Here is a 14152-nt window from a genome sequence, read left to right as displayed (position 1 = left end):
TCATGGTGTTGCACTCTGTGATATATGCAAAAAGTGACTGAGGTAGTTTTTGTGAATGATGAATAAAATTCACACCTCCACACACTTATCTAATAATAATGCAATATCCTGACGAGCACCTAATTTAAAGCACAGCAAGGCCTTCACCCCTTGAGCAACTCAGCCTGTCCATGATTAGGACACAATAACACTGATTCTACACACACTAAATATAATTAAATGTCAAGTTGCTGAAAGGATAATTCAGCTCAACAATGGTACACAGATTGAATGGTGTTCAGCTCTGCATTCTCATTACAACACCCAGTTTTCAATAGCGCACTGAAAAATGACTGATTACTGTTTGCAACTAAAATGGTCCATGCAGGAAACACAAGGAAATAATCATTATCCTCTCTCTCTCTCTCATACAGAAATCATCCCCGACGAACAAAACTAACACTACCCACTATCGTACTTGTTGCTCGCTCACACACACTCACACGCGCATCAGAATCTAAGGAATGAAAAAATATTTGTTCAATGTGAATTTCAGCAATAGGAAAAAAAAGAGAGAAAGAAAATAAATAGAGCGAGGAGGGAGAGGAGCCGTGTTTCTGACAGGTTCCTGTGGTTCTTCTGTGTGATGTGAGTCCAGGGAGGCGTGTTTTCACAGCTCACCGTGTCTATTTCACATCTGACTGACACAGGGCTGAAGTGAACAGAACAAACTGTGGAGAGCAGTGAGCAGGAAGGGAAGTTTTCGTCTATTTCTTATGTCAGTTGTTAATATTGTCATCATTACTCCTCAAAAAATTTCTTAAGATTTTTTTTTATCATCATCCTTACTGCAATTACTGACTAAGATCAAAGTTATAGTGCACTATATACAAAGCACAGATGATGTTGGTGGGAATGTCATAAAGTATTGGACAAATGTTCAGACATTTTTCTAAATATGTTTGTTTTTTTTCAGTGAACATCACTTAGTCCACCATTGCTCTGAAAGAATAAATCACTGGCTGAAAATTCCAGTGGCATGGCTTTGTAGTGTGAGCAGATTTTCATCATCACTGTAGACATTATCATTATATTCCACATTTTCACAACTGCCTGTGAAATTCAACAGGCAACAAACCAGCAATACCAAGTCAGGAATAACAAGGCTCATTAATAAAGGAGATCAGTTCAAGTCCAAGTCCAGATATTAACAACTATACATGTTCACATGTCTACAGTAGACTCTATGTATATGTTTATCATATGTTTATCATACTGTTAAAAAGCAATAATAAGATATATAGATGTGAAGTGTGACTGACTGATAAACAAAAACAAACAAGCAGACAGACGATGTAGAAGGACTGACTGACTCATCAGCTGTAATTAGAAGATGCTCGCTCACCATATGGTTAACTTCCTGATTGACAGGGCTGCACAAATTGCATACCTGAAAACCTAACTCTTCTTATCAGGACAATGTTTATGTTCCTGTCAAAAACATCCCTGGAAAGATGCAGTTTTCTCTTAATGCTATCACTCCAACACTATACAACAATTGTTTCTGTTCTGACCATTGGTGACAACAGGTGATGTTAAAAGGCATTAGAGAGTGTGATTTAAAAAGGACGCTTCATGATGATTCAAAGAAGGACATTCGAGAAAGAAAGTGAAAACCATGAAGAGGAGGAGGACAGATGTCATTTATTTTATCTTCTGAAGTAAGTCTGTCAAAGGACTAATTTATGTGTGTTATATCAGCCTCAAATGCTGCAAAGTGTGGCATGGGGTCAGTGAGAAGACAATAACATGATAGAAAATCCTTAAAGTATGAAAGCACGTGGACCAGACTGGCATTTTTTCCAACAAGCGTCAAGGCCTTATCCTCATTTGGGGGGGAAGAATGGTATTTTTACATAATGTGAAACGTACTGTGAAACTAGAAACAACTGTAAAGAACCAAAGCTTTCACACTGAGATGTGAGACACAAAAGATAGAAGAATATTCAAAGTCAGTGAAGTAAATAGCTAAGTGATGCTGGTGACGGTAACTACAGCATGCAGTACAGCAGCACCAGTATAGCACCTTCAGATTTGATCAAATATGTATAGATGTCTGGATGAGCAATGTGTTGTGTCACTGACCCATTGTACAGTGGAAGACTGACAGGATATGGTGGTTGATCAAAAGGCCTTAATTTACCAAAATATTGGGAATGTTCAGGTTTAGGCAAGGATGCAAAATAATAATTAAATCATGTCCACACTTCTGCTGCAAGAATTTACAAGGTAAATATAATTCAGTCTTATCAATTATCAGTCACAGAAGACGTCACTTTCACTGAACAGAGCGTTTATCTGCCGTGAACAAGTTAGCATAGTGTTAGCTATGCTAATGCATGCAAATATAATTTTAGATGTTGATGATTTCACAGTACACATTTGAATGAGGAAACTAACCAAATAATTTTCTCTGACTTTGGATTATGATGTTGATTTAAGGTAGGAATGCATTATCAAGGGGATGTGTGTGGCTCTGTGAAGACCCGACAAATTTAGTGAGGGAGTATGTGGTGAGTATAATTATTAGGGTCCAGTACTTTCAAGATATTATCTTTAATATTTTGTCGAGCTCTAGAGCAAATAGTTATTGATGGCATAGAACAGCCAGACATTTGGTCAAATAATATGGTAGTGATCCTGAATTTAAAAATAAAAAAGTGATCTTAAAATCGGCAAAAGCTTTAAAGTATGTGGAAAAAGGATTATAATTTGAAAGTCTCTCATGTTCCAGATTTTGATGTTAATAATCAATTTTAGGTTTACAAGACCAGTAGGTTAGAATTTCTTTTAATATGAGACATCAGGGGTGATATGCTTTAAAGTGTACTTTCTTTTGAAAAGTTCATTTTGATTTAGATATACACTGTGGTAGTGCTGAATCAATTAACAAACTGCCACTGCTTTAATTAACATTTTAGTCAGTTTTCAAACAAAAAACGTCCGACATTTTCTGGTTCCAGTTTCTCAAAAAAAAAAAAAAAAAAAAAAAAAAATGGTTTCCCTTGTCATATGTGATAGAAAACTAAACATTTTGTTGCCACCGATAACGCAGAGGACACTGGGATTGTCCTGGAAGGCCAGATGATACTGCATGATCTAGACAACATTACTATTAGTGCGCTGATAGCTTATTAGGTAGCTTGTTTAGGGTTTCACCTCCAACAGGATGGTGTATAACTAGTAAAGAGCTAAACACTCATAAATGTCCAAGCCTTTGATACAGTTGCATTAGCTGCAGCCATGTTATGGGCCACATAAAAAACACAATGTCTAAAAAAGCTCAAGTTCTCAAAAACAGATAGTATGAGTTAGTTGTTACCATGTCATGGGAATGCAGACACAAAGCAGATTGCCACATTTGTCTAGTGGAATATGGACAGTTTTTGCTCTTGCAATAACGACACTGGACTTGGACTTTGGACAAGCACTTGTGCAGCTAATTTGAACTGCTTGCATGTGTGCTTTTTGCAATGCTTATCTATGGGATGTGTACTGTGTTGTTTTCAGAAAATGCCTACAGATTGCAAGTGAGAACTATTTGTGTTAGTCTGACATATAACTATTGTGGAACGTTCACTGCTGCTGTTGGTTTGTCGGCATAAGGAAGCTGTTTCGGGGACTGACAGTGTTATCTTACATTGTTGCTGTTATTTATGTTTACTATACACTCTCTTGCTAACATGGTTAACAAGTGTTGTCCTTAGGAAGGAAAATATTACAGTAGCAAATGTTGTAGTTAAATGATACAGCAATACATGCAGAAATAATTTTATCATATACAAAATATGTAGAAGTTTTATAATTTAATAGTGCGGGACTTGAGCAGGTTAGGTCAATTAAACAGACCAGTACAGTGTGTACTCTACATAAAAAAACTTCAGTGCTTAAACAAATGCTAACTGAATATACTGAACATATAAAAAGCTTAAAATTAACATATAAACATAAAAACTCGTGTTGGTTTAAGATAGCATAATTGAATATATTTAATATTTAAAAAATGCTTTAAATTAGCATAAAAAAACATTTTATTTTAACAAATTAGAATTTAGTATATTGGATGTAAATAAATGGTGCTGAGTTAACGTAACTTGAGTATGTAATATTTAATATGTGCAGCACAGTCTTGGGTTCAGGGATGTGAACTGCCTGTTGTGGGAAAGCCTCAACCACTTCACAGGCCTTGATGCTTCCAGCATTCTGTGGTTTAGTGGTTGCACGATCAGGGTTGTGGTGCCATCCAAAGCTTTTTGTGTTGGATGGGGTCCATTCTGAAGTCAGTGACCTTCACCTCACCTGAATGTTTAGTCAGAGCAGTGCAATAGGGTGGGGGTGATACCCAAAGGTGTTTCCTCCCTACGGGGCCCCTTGGTATTTCTGTGGCCTCCCAAGCCTGCTGTGTAGTACCTGAAAATGTACCTGCTTGCTGTGGTACAAAATCAGGTGTAGCAGACTGCTTTGGAGCCCCGGAAGATGTAGCACTCCACCTTTCACTGCAGCACTCTTCTGTGGAACATCTCAACAACAACAACTCAGGTTGTCTTTGGAGGATGTGATACTTTGGGACTGGGTCAGACTGCTTGATGTTTAAGTCCTCCTTCTCTGCCTGGCCCTTGTTAGTCAGAGGGGTTTTGTCCCCAGTCTGTTCCTTGCTTGTTGTAGCCTTGACTTACTTCTTTGGAGGACCTTCTTTTGGAGGACCTACCTGTGACATAACAGCCTTGTTCTCCCAGCAGAGAATGGAAACCCTTTTTTTCCAGGAACTGGAGGTGAATGTCAACTCCTGGGTTGGCTGGAAGTTTTTCTTCTCTTTGTTTTTGCCTTTTTTGCTTTGTTTGTTTTGGGTTTTCTCCATTGTGAAAACTTGACACTTTCTGTTCGATCTGTTTGCTCTGTTCGATCTTTTCACTCAGCTGTTTTCACTCTGTTTTTGTATTGACCAGAAGTCCACAACCCAAAGATATTCATTTTACTGTCACAGAGGACTAAAGAAACTAGAAAGTATTTACATTTAAGAAATTGGAACCAGAAAATTTCAGCATTTTTTACTTGAAATAGTTGTTCATTATATTCTGTCAATCAGCCCATCAATTAGTCAAGTAGCATTGGCAGTTCAAATCATATGCATTGCACTCACGGCACTTTATGTTGCTGTATTATTTTCAAAGCAAGTGAACCAAAATGTATACTGAATCAGTGCTGAGTTGTTGGTGAATAAAGGAAATATCAAAAATTTGTTGGGATTATTAGATTCAATTGTGTGGAACCAGTTGATAAATTATTATTAAGTATTAAAGTATTATGTCAAACTAATTAGTAAAACATAAATGGGATTAATTTAACTTAAACAAATTATTTTACTGCTTCAACATATATGTACTTTGAAGGAAGAAATGTAAATTATGTTGCCTGTAAATATGTTTTTTTAAGTCCATACAACTGACTTAAGTTGGGTGAGGTTAAATACTGTATCTCTTGTTGATCAGAAGTAATTTGTTTTAGCTGATTCAATTCACAGTCAATGTGCTGCTGTAATACAAATTCATTAGATGACCTTAACATTTTTGTTTTGAACTAACCTAATCCACTTTCGTGGAACCTGTTGACAAAATAAAGCCAATGTTTCAATTTTTTTTTAGTGTACAAAACAAAAGTTTGTTTAATATGAAAGAAGTGCCCACAGGTTTGTCAAAATTGTAACCCAAACACATGTCAAACTGCATTTATATCGACGAGCGACTGCTTCCTTCGCTACCACATGGATAGTTTTGCTTGAGTTCACCTATAAAGTTATTTTATTTTTACATCAGGCCTTGAGTATTTGCTCCTCCTGTGAACGCTCCTATTTAAAATAATGCTTTTTTTTAAATCATTTATATAGTATATTTTTATTTTTAGTGATTTCACCCATTTCAGTCCTGTTCTGTTACCCTGTTTTTTATCAAAATTTGTTCAAATGTTGTAAATCATATGAATTCCATTATGCAGTAGTGTGCGGTGCCCAATGTATCACGGTTAACACAACAAATGCAGCAAATTAAATGCTCTTTAACTCTCCACTCACTTGTTTTCTTGTCAGGTGGGAAGTAAATAATTCTCACATAATCTCACACCTCAGATTGTGAGAGGGCTGAACCTTGTGTGTGCATGTGTGTGTGTGTGTTTATGTGGTCATATGCACAGTTGTTTGTATGTGGAGGAGGAGTCCCTGGTCCTGTTTCCAAGGAGACTGTTAGGCATTATGCTCTGAAGACTACTCTCCTGTAATTTTAAATGTTTGAGTAAGGAAGACTGGCTCTTAAACAAATTACTATTGGGGCAGATGCTCTCACCAGAAGCTGCTGTAAAGTGCGTGTAGTATATGTGGCAGCTATTGATCAATGTTTAGACATCAGAAGGAAGAATTAAAGTTCAAAATTAATAAAATTAAGTCTGATGATATTTTAGATTTTACATTGTCAATAAGTTCCATATCCCAAACATTAGAAAACTGATCCTACTTGCCTGCATAGCCAAATTCTCTGGTGCCAAAAAACCAAAATGTGTATTACTCCGCCAACTGAAATCAGTCCCCATTCATGATTGTTTGAGTGATGTTTCTCCAAAACTATAGTGCACAGCTGTTTTTGGAAAACAGCTTTAGAATTAAGGATGGGCAACCTAAATTCATATTAAAGTCATATTGCAAATATAAACAATGACAAATATAAACTTGCAAGTTCACCTTGATTGACATGAACCTCGTGGAAGGATGACATATTATAAGACAAAACATATTTTGTCACAGTTTTTTACAGCTCCAGAACTTAAAGAGTACAAAACAGAAAGCAGAACTCCTGTCAGTTTAACTCAGGAATGATCAGCCAAAAGCAAAAAACACCATCCGGTCTCACTTTCCCTCTCTCTCTCTCTCTCTCTCACACACACACACACACACACACACACACACACACACACACACACACACACACTGTACTGAAAGCAGCAGCAGGAAACAGAGGAACTGGAGAAATTACAAACATGTAAAGTCTGCTCAAGAACCAATTGGTTTGGGACGCCAGTCAAAACCATGAAATAACTCCTCACCACCAGCAGCAGCTCAAACACCAACACAGACACACATACTTTCTCTGGTTTGGGTTGCAAAGGCCTCTTTAGTAGAGTATGAAACAACATTAAACTCTCAGCTGCACCCAATACACATTAAAGTCTTAAATATGTGGTGGAAATAGCATTTAAAGTGTACTCAAAGTCACTGAAAACCCTGTGGAAAAACAATTTTAAGTGTCTCCATGTTTGATGCTGGTTTGATGCTTGTTAACGGTGTGTGTTCCTCACTGCAGAGCATCTGTCAATAAAACAGAAGTCTTCTGCCTATGGATTAACTGTTGATAAAGTTTTGATCTTTTCTTTCTGTATATTTGGGATGGTTAATGCTGCTCATGTTATCAAACAAGTTCCAGTGTTGAAAAATATGTTATATGGTACTTCATGGTGTGGAACTAACAAGACATGTTTTCACAAGCAGCTACCATATTTATCTGTAGGTGCAGGACAACAGAATGTGTCTGCAGTGACAGTAGCACACCTTAACTCACAACCCTCTGGTCCATCAGCTTGGAATAGCCACTGCAATGACAGATCCTGCCGGACAAAGTCTGCTGAGCATTAACTCATTATCTCAAATCAGGTTCTAATGTAGGGAAAAGAGAAGATTAGATCAAATACATGCACACAAGTTCCGCTCCACTTGCTGTGTTTTGAGCGTCCACCTGTCACCATGTCGCAGGCGACATGCAAACAGGATGGATTATCCAGTTTGGTTATTATGTGCACAAGTGATATTTCATCTACTTTTTCTGTCAATGCAACAATTTAAAGGGGATCCAAATAAACAATAAACAAAATTCTAAAAAAGCCAGTCAACTCCCAGAAATCCTCTGTAAACCTGCTGTGCAGCAGACTGAATCTGCTGCTCCAACATAGTTGAAAGCCTCAAAGCGACAGTGTCACCCACTGTTACAGAATATTCAAAAACCCTTTATTTTTTCCTAGTTTTCTCTGTCGGTGAAGAGGCGCTGACTTTTCCATGCACTCACAGGGATGCACTAAATCACACACTGGTCTGCTGCACGCATGAACAAAATGCTACTCTGAATGGATGGCGTGTGTGTTCAGAATGAAGCTGTGTGGGTGAGGGTAATGGGTTGTGAGCAGGTAATTAAGCGTACTGGGCTCGTCACAATAAGGGTGCCAGCTCACAGGATTAAAGGGGTAAACGGAGAATGACCACAGAATAAAGTGTGTATCTCACACATACACACACACACACCTACATGTGCACAAAGAAAGACAGGCAAGCTGTGGAAATAAAGTCCCTATGCAGGGCCATTACCCCTCATGTACCGCCCCACGGCTTTAGTTAGGACTGATCAGTTTTCTGCTCTCTCTTCACATACTCACACCACTGTCCACATTAATATTGCCTTTTTTTTATTGCTGTCAGGAAACTGTGCTAAAAATATGCTCAAAGAAACAATTATATGTCAGCCAGTAAAAGGCAAAAACCATAACAACAAAACGCTTCTTCCTATAAAGATTTTGCAAAAATCACAAATACAAAAGCAATACTGTTTAAAATGCCATCAGTTACTCTTGGTTAATTCTTCCAGATGCATAATGGTTAACTAGATGCTTTGCATGGCCACCTGTCAACACGCATAAGTCCAATTATTCAAATAAAATTCCTGTCCGCACATTACATTCTTGTCCCACAAAAATGTGTTAATATTTAACTGAATTTATCTCAGAGTTTTGTTTAGAACCAAGAAAGAGATGGATGTGCAACAAACTCTCCTGGGTAACATCCTCTTATCTCAGAGAATAAAATGCCTCATTCAAGTCATGTACTAATAAAAATAAATAAATAAATAAAATAAAAATCCTCCTTGATCCTTTAAAAGAAGAAATCCTAAACCTGTCATCTTTCACTCTAACAGAAGTAGATGGCCAACGATGACACAGGAATTTCCAACACTCTGAAACTGTTGAATGCTCATAGACAAGGAAGTCAGTAGGATGACAGCCAAAAATCAGCACACGTGGGAGTAGCTTGAAGATTTTCTGACTGTGGGGGTTCAGTAAATGCAACACAGTTTAACCTTCACAGGTTCTCCAGAATGTCTGATGCTCGTTCACTATTAAACAGTTGTTCACCTTGAGGCTGCACTCAGAAATGGCAAATCAATTCCTGTCGGCACAAGCGCATTGTTTTTTTGTTTGTCAAATGGGAAACCCTTGTTCACTAAGCTGGTACTATGCAGAAAGGGGCTGTGACAAAGAAATCTATGACAATGAGTCAATTAATCTATAAAATGTTTTGGAAATGAGCAGCAGAAACAAGTGAATGTTTGGCATTTTTCATTGATATGTGACTAAAATGATTACTAAAAATAATTGTCAGTTAATTCTCTGATGATCTACAAATCCATTAAGCAATTACTGCTCTCAGCACTACCTTGTATTACTTTTTGGATTATAAAAGGGAAATAAAAGCAGGTGTCTGTTGTATGACAGTCAAAAACAACATTCTGGTTTGCAAGAGAGTTATTGTATTGTCAGAACAATCCCACATTACTCCTCTCTACACCTACACCTGTAGAGATGAGAACCGTTGTTCAGGTGTAGGTGTAGTTCTGTGTATCTCAGTGGGTGCAAGTAGAGTCAGTCACTCATACTTGATAAAAATAAACAGCTGCAAATTTCTTCCTAAAGAAATGAGCCATGGTATCTTCATTGTTGTTGTCTGTGTTTATAAAAACTGAAATGGTTTGACAAAAATGTGGAGATAACCTGGGTATTTTTAAGAAAAAGTTTTTCCAAACTGTATCCACAATAAGGACCAATACTGAGAGCTTTTATCAATGCTGACAACACCTTATTGAATTTACTTCTGCTGATAAGATAACTTATTTCTACTGATAATCGAGAGGCAAAAAGTATAAATGGTTATGTTGCTTTGGGTGAGGTGACACCGATAATGAATAAGACTTGTCCAGCCCTGGGAATCAGACTAATGAGTTGGCGTTGATACAGACGGCCTAAAATTATCCTGAAGGCGGCGTCTCTCTCATAAATGTCTGCAGGGAGTGGCTAATAAGGACACCACAGTGGGCAATAGCAGGGACAAGAAGTTAACTGTTTATGGTAGAGACAGAAATCAGTGCTAATCCCCAAAATCACCTTTTCTGTCGCTAATACACTGTAGTGCTTTCACTTGTCGGGGGCATGCAGGTTACTTGAGTACATTTATTGTTTCTCAGCACTAGTTTGTTTCATCTACCTGATTCATTTACAGACGCTCATACCTAGAAAGCTTCCTGGGCTATCAGTGAGCGTATGGCTGCCTTGCCCATGGTTTTTACATTTTCTGCATGAGTGTTTATTTTCTTCTAGGATGATCAAAATCTAATTTAAATTTTATCCAACTTCAGAATCAGCATAAAATTGCCTTTTATTTATTTCATCTTCTTCCTAGATGTTGGAAGAAGTTACACAATTGTGACTATTCCTGGAAATAAAAAACTTAATGGAAGATGAGTAACGATGATCTATTGGTTCTTAATCTCCATGTGGAATACGGCCGATGTTGTGTGTTTAGAGGATTACATACTGTGGACTCCTTGTAATATGGTTTGTACATGTGAATGAGCCAAAAGAAGTTGGCAAGCTAACGCTGGTTTGAATAAGATTTACTGAGAAGAAGAGCCACGTCAAGGGAAGGCAAGGAAAGTGATTTATTACCAGAGAAGGGATTTAAACAATGGCTGAGAGAATTACTGTTGGATGACATCAATGCATCAGCCTTGTTTGAAAATACTGCATCCCTTGTGATAGCTTGGATGTTCCAGTCTAACTAAATATAAGTCATCCTTTTTTATTATCTGGAATACAATATGCTTTAGCAAAGACTGAGGGTTGTGGGTTATGATGGTGGTGTTCCTGAGCTGCCATGTCATTTTGATTATGTTTGATTAAATAAAATGGGAAATATTTCAAGTGAGATCAGTCGATGAGACCCTAAATCCACCGTCCATTTGTGCCGTTTCACTTGCCAAATACCTATTTTATGCCAGATGAAATCTCACACAGTGATTATCTATACGCAGTTAACATTCTGCTAAAACATTATTTTGCCTCCAACTTTTGTCAGCAAGTAAAAATTGAGTTTTATTTATATAGCAATTTTAAATACAGTAGTTTCAAAAATGGAGAAAAGAAAGGGTGTGACTTTGCCTAACTTTGTTTTATTTACCTAAACCCGATAGCTAAAATGTTGAGCTAATGGATAATGTTAGGCGTACACTTTACTTCCAGATGAGTATAGGCATAGCCCTCTAACAGCTTTCACAACCAGATTCACCTCTGCACTCATGCACAGTCATGAAGATCCTGCACTACATAACAGCTGCAGTGATTTGAGTTCTGCTTCAAAAGCTCAGCATTTTCTTCACCTAATGCTGGTGGAGCTTGCATCTTGGAGGACTACGCCTGTACTCATAGCATCTCGAGTGCAGAGCTGATATGGTCAGTGCACGCCATGACACTAAGATCCATAAGCAGATAACTCAAACCCTGGGCAGCAAAGCATAATAAGGCAGGGAGGCACCAGTCTTCTATGTGTAGAAGGTTGTATTGGTAGGCCTGAAAGGCCTCAAGCAGGTACAAGCTGCAGCCTTCTTGATGATGCCCAACGAGTCCTAAACAGGGCTTTAACACACCGGTTTGAGAGAAAATTTTCACAACTGTGCATGTATTTGGGTTTCGGCAAAGCTGACAGAACTGAACTTAAAATTAGAATTTCAATCTACTACTACTACTGTCAAACTACATCTTTCTTCTGCTCACTGTTTGATCCCTATCTTTATCACTTTCTGTCACTGACACACACACCATGTAAACGGTACAATCTAAAGCGTATCAGGGCAGATACTGTTATAGAGTAGTACTACAATGTTTACAGTCAATTCAGCTTAATCAACTGTGAAGCAGCCAAATATACACGTTGAATGGTTGTGTATGTGTGCGTGTGTGTGTGTGTGTGTGTGTGTGTGTGGTTCACATTAACAACAGAGAAACTATACTGTACTAAAGTACCAAGAATGGAAAAATTACAGCACGTCTGTGCTGAAATGTCAGCAATCAGTTCACTGTGTTCAGGGTAATTGAACAACAGCAGACCTTTTCATGTCCTGACAGCCAGCAAAGGTTTCCTTTTTGTGACGTTGATGAGAAAAAAAAATCGAACTATTTTTGTGGACCAACAGATTCAGAAGGACAGATGCCCCTAAACTCTCCTCCTCCTCTTGTTCATCTGTTAGGCACATCGACTATGTGTTTAGCCAGCTATACTCTCAGATGGGCACACCTCTCGTAAAACAAGAGATAAGACATGAAGTTTAACTTAACTTAACTTATTCTGGGGTGAAGTTTCCTAGAAGTTATATGATTTGTCAAACAAAATCCTATCTGTCCGCAATGTTCTCTGTCTGTATCTCTTTAACTTCTGCTACTGTGCACCAATTAACCTTCTCTTTTAAAACCTAACCTCATCTCTATCTATAGATATATATTTATATTGAATATAAATGCACACTATATTTCTCTGTATAAAAGTCTCAGAACCTGTGCAATAAGGTTTTTTGCATTTTAAAAAAACCACAAGCAGCACTACATGGGGTGAAATCAGGCACATCTGCTATTTTTAAGAAGTACATTCAGACTTTTAGTACAAAACCGATTTGCAGCAAGTGTCCTCTTAGAGGGAAAATCATGCCTGCCCATCATGACCAGCAAAAGTTGAAGTGGGTTGATTTAAGTCTATATAAATGATAACTCTTCCAACTGTACAACAAGTGGTCATAATTAGGCCTATGGCAGAGAGAGAAGACATGAATAATAATTTCAAAACAATAAACAGCCAAAATGAAAGGCATTGCATTTGGTGACTGCGTATTCAACAAGGCGGAGGATGGAGACTGAATTCTCCACTCCAACAACCTGCTGTCATATCAGTGTAAATAAATAACTCTGTCAGTGACGATAAGAAAATGCAGAACTCCTGGCTGGCCATAAAACACTGTGAACTGACTCTTGGAGCAATAAGGGAAAGGTCTAATCCGATTTCTTTAAATTGTACTTACTTAATTGTATCATCTATCCATCTTATCTGCAACTTAACAAAATTAACAAACATTTTTCCTACTTTTCTTCCTCCTGTCTGTTAAACTTGTTTAATATTTCACGTAACAAGCTCACCTGTGTCGGGCTCCTGGCCTACGTTCCTACGCGCCCCAGTGTCTACTAGTGGCTCGCATGCTCCGGCCGAAATGAAGAAAAGCAGCGCAGCGTACCCAGAGAGTCAGAGCTGTACGAGCTGCAGATGAGAGGCACTAGATGACAATCCTTCCTCGTGCCATTGAGATGGAGGAAGAGGAGAGAGAGAGAGAGAGAGAGAGAGAGAGAGAGAGAGAGAGAGAGAGAGAGAGAGAAAAGGGATCGATGCTGCCATCCTGTGGCCTTTTATTGCAGCAATAGAATGGAAATGCAATTTTACACTTACATTTATTCACTGCCAGTGATTGCTTAATGTAGTATGCAAAATATACTAAAGGCAATTTTCGTATAGATATGTCCATTGGTGGACTCAGGTTATCTGGGGGCCAGGGGCAAGAAAATAAGACGAGCACTGGCTGTAGGCAGATGGGCACCAGTGTGCAAAAAGTCATAATGCTGAATGATGAAACAGTTAAAACCCCTGGTTAAGATTTAAGCTGTTTTATTATGTGACTCATATGTTATAACTACTACATATATGTGATAAAAACACTCTGATAAATATTTGAACATTTACACACATGGAGGCCAACTAATTTTCTAGCATGTAAGGAACCCTGGGGGGTCCTTATGACGTTTTCCCCACTGGAAATGTACCCTGTGTTATCTTGCTTAATGGGCCAGTCCTGAGTTTTTCAAATGCGGGGGTATGGGAGGGGGGAGGTGATTAGGCCCATAGGGAATACCTTTGCGCAGGGTTCAGGATTTCTGTGCC

At 38.2% G+C, this 14152-nt stretch overlaps 1 protein-coding gene across 1 annotated transcript in view; it reads right to left on the bottom strand.

The window, feature by feature from the left end:
• Window positions 1–13532, bottom strand: part of si:dkey-247m21.3 (5-hydroxytryptamine receptor 4) — a 40731-nt gene extending 27199 nt beyond the window's left edge. Inside the window, exon 1 of the mRNA XM_046375388.1 lies at window positions 13360–13532. The gene's annotated coding sequence lies outside the window, so the exon portion shown is untranslated. The remainder of the gene's footprint in view (window positions 1–13359) is intronic.
• Window positions 13533–14152: the final 620 nt, after the last annotated feature.

This window comes from Scatophagus argus, chromosome 20, assembly GCF_020382885.2.
Source record: "Scatophagus argus isolate fScaArg1 chromosome 20, fScaArg1.pri, whole genome shotgun sequence".
In the NCBI taxonomy this organism is placed as follows: domain Eukaryota; kingdom Metazoa; phylum Chordata; class Actinopteri; family Scatophagidae; genus Scatophagus; species Scatophagus argus.
This window is presented reverse-complemented; position numbering and strand designations above follow the sequence as displayed.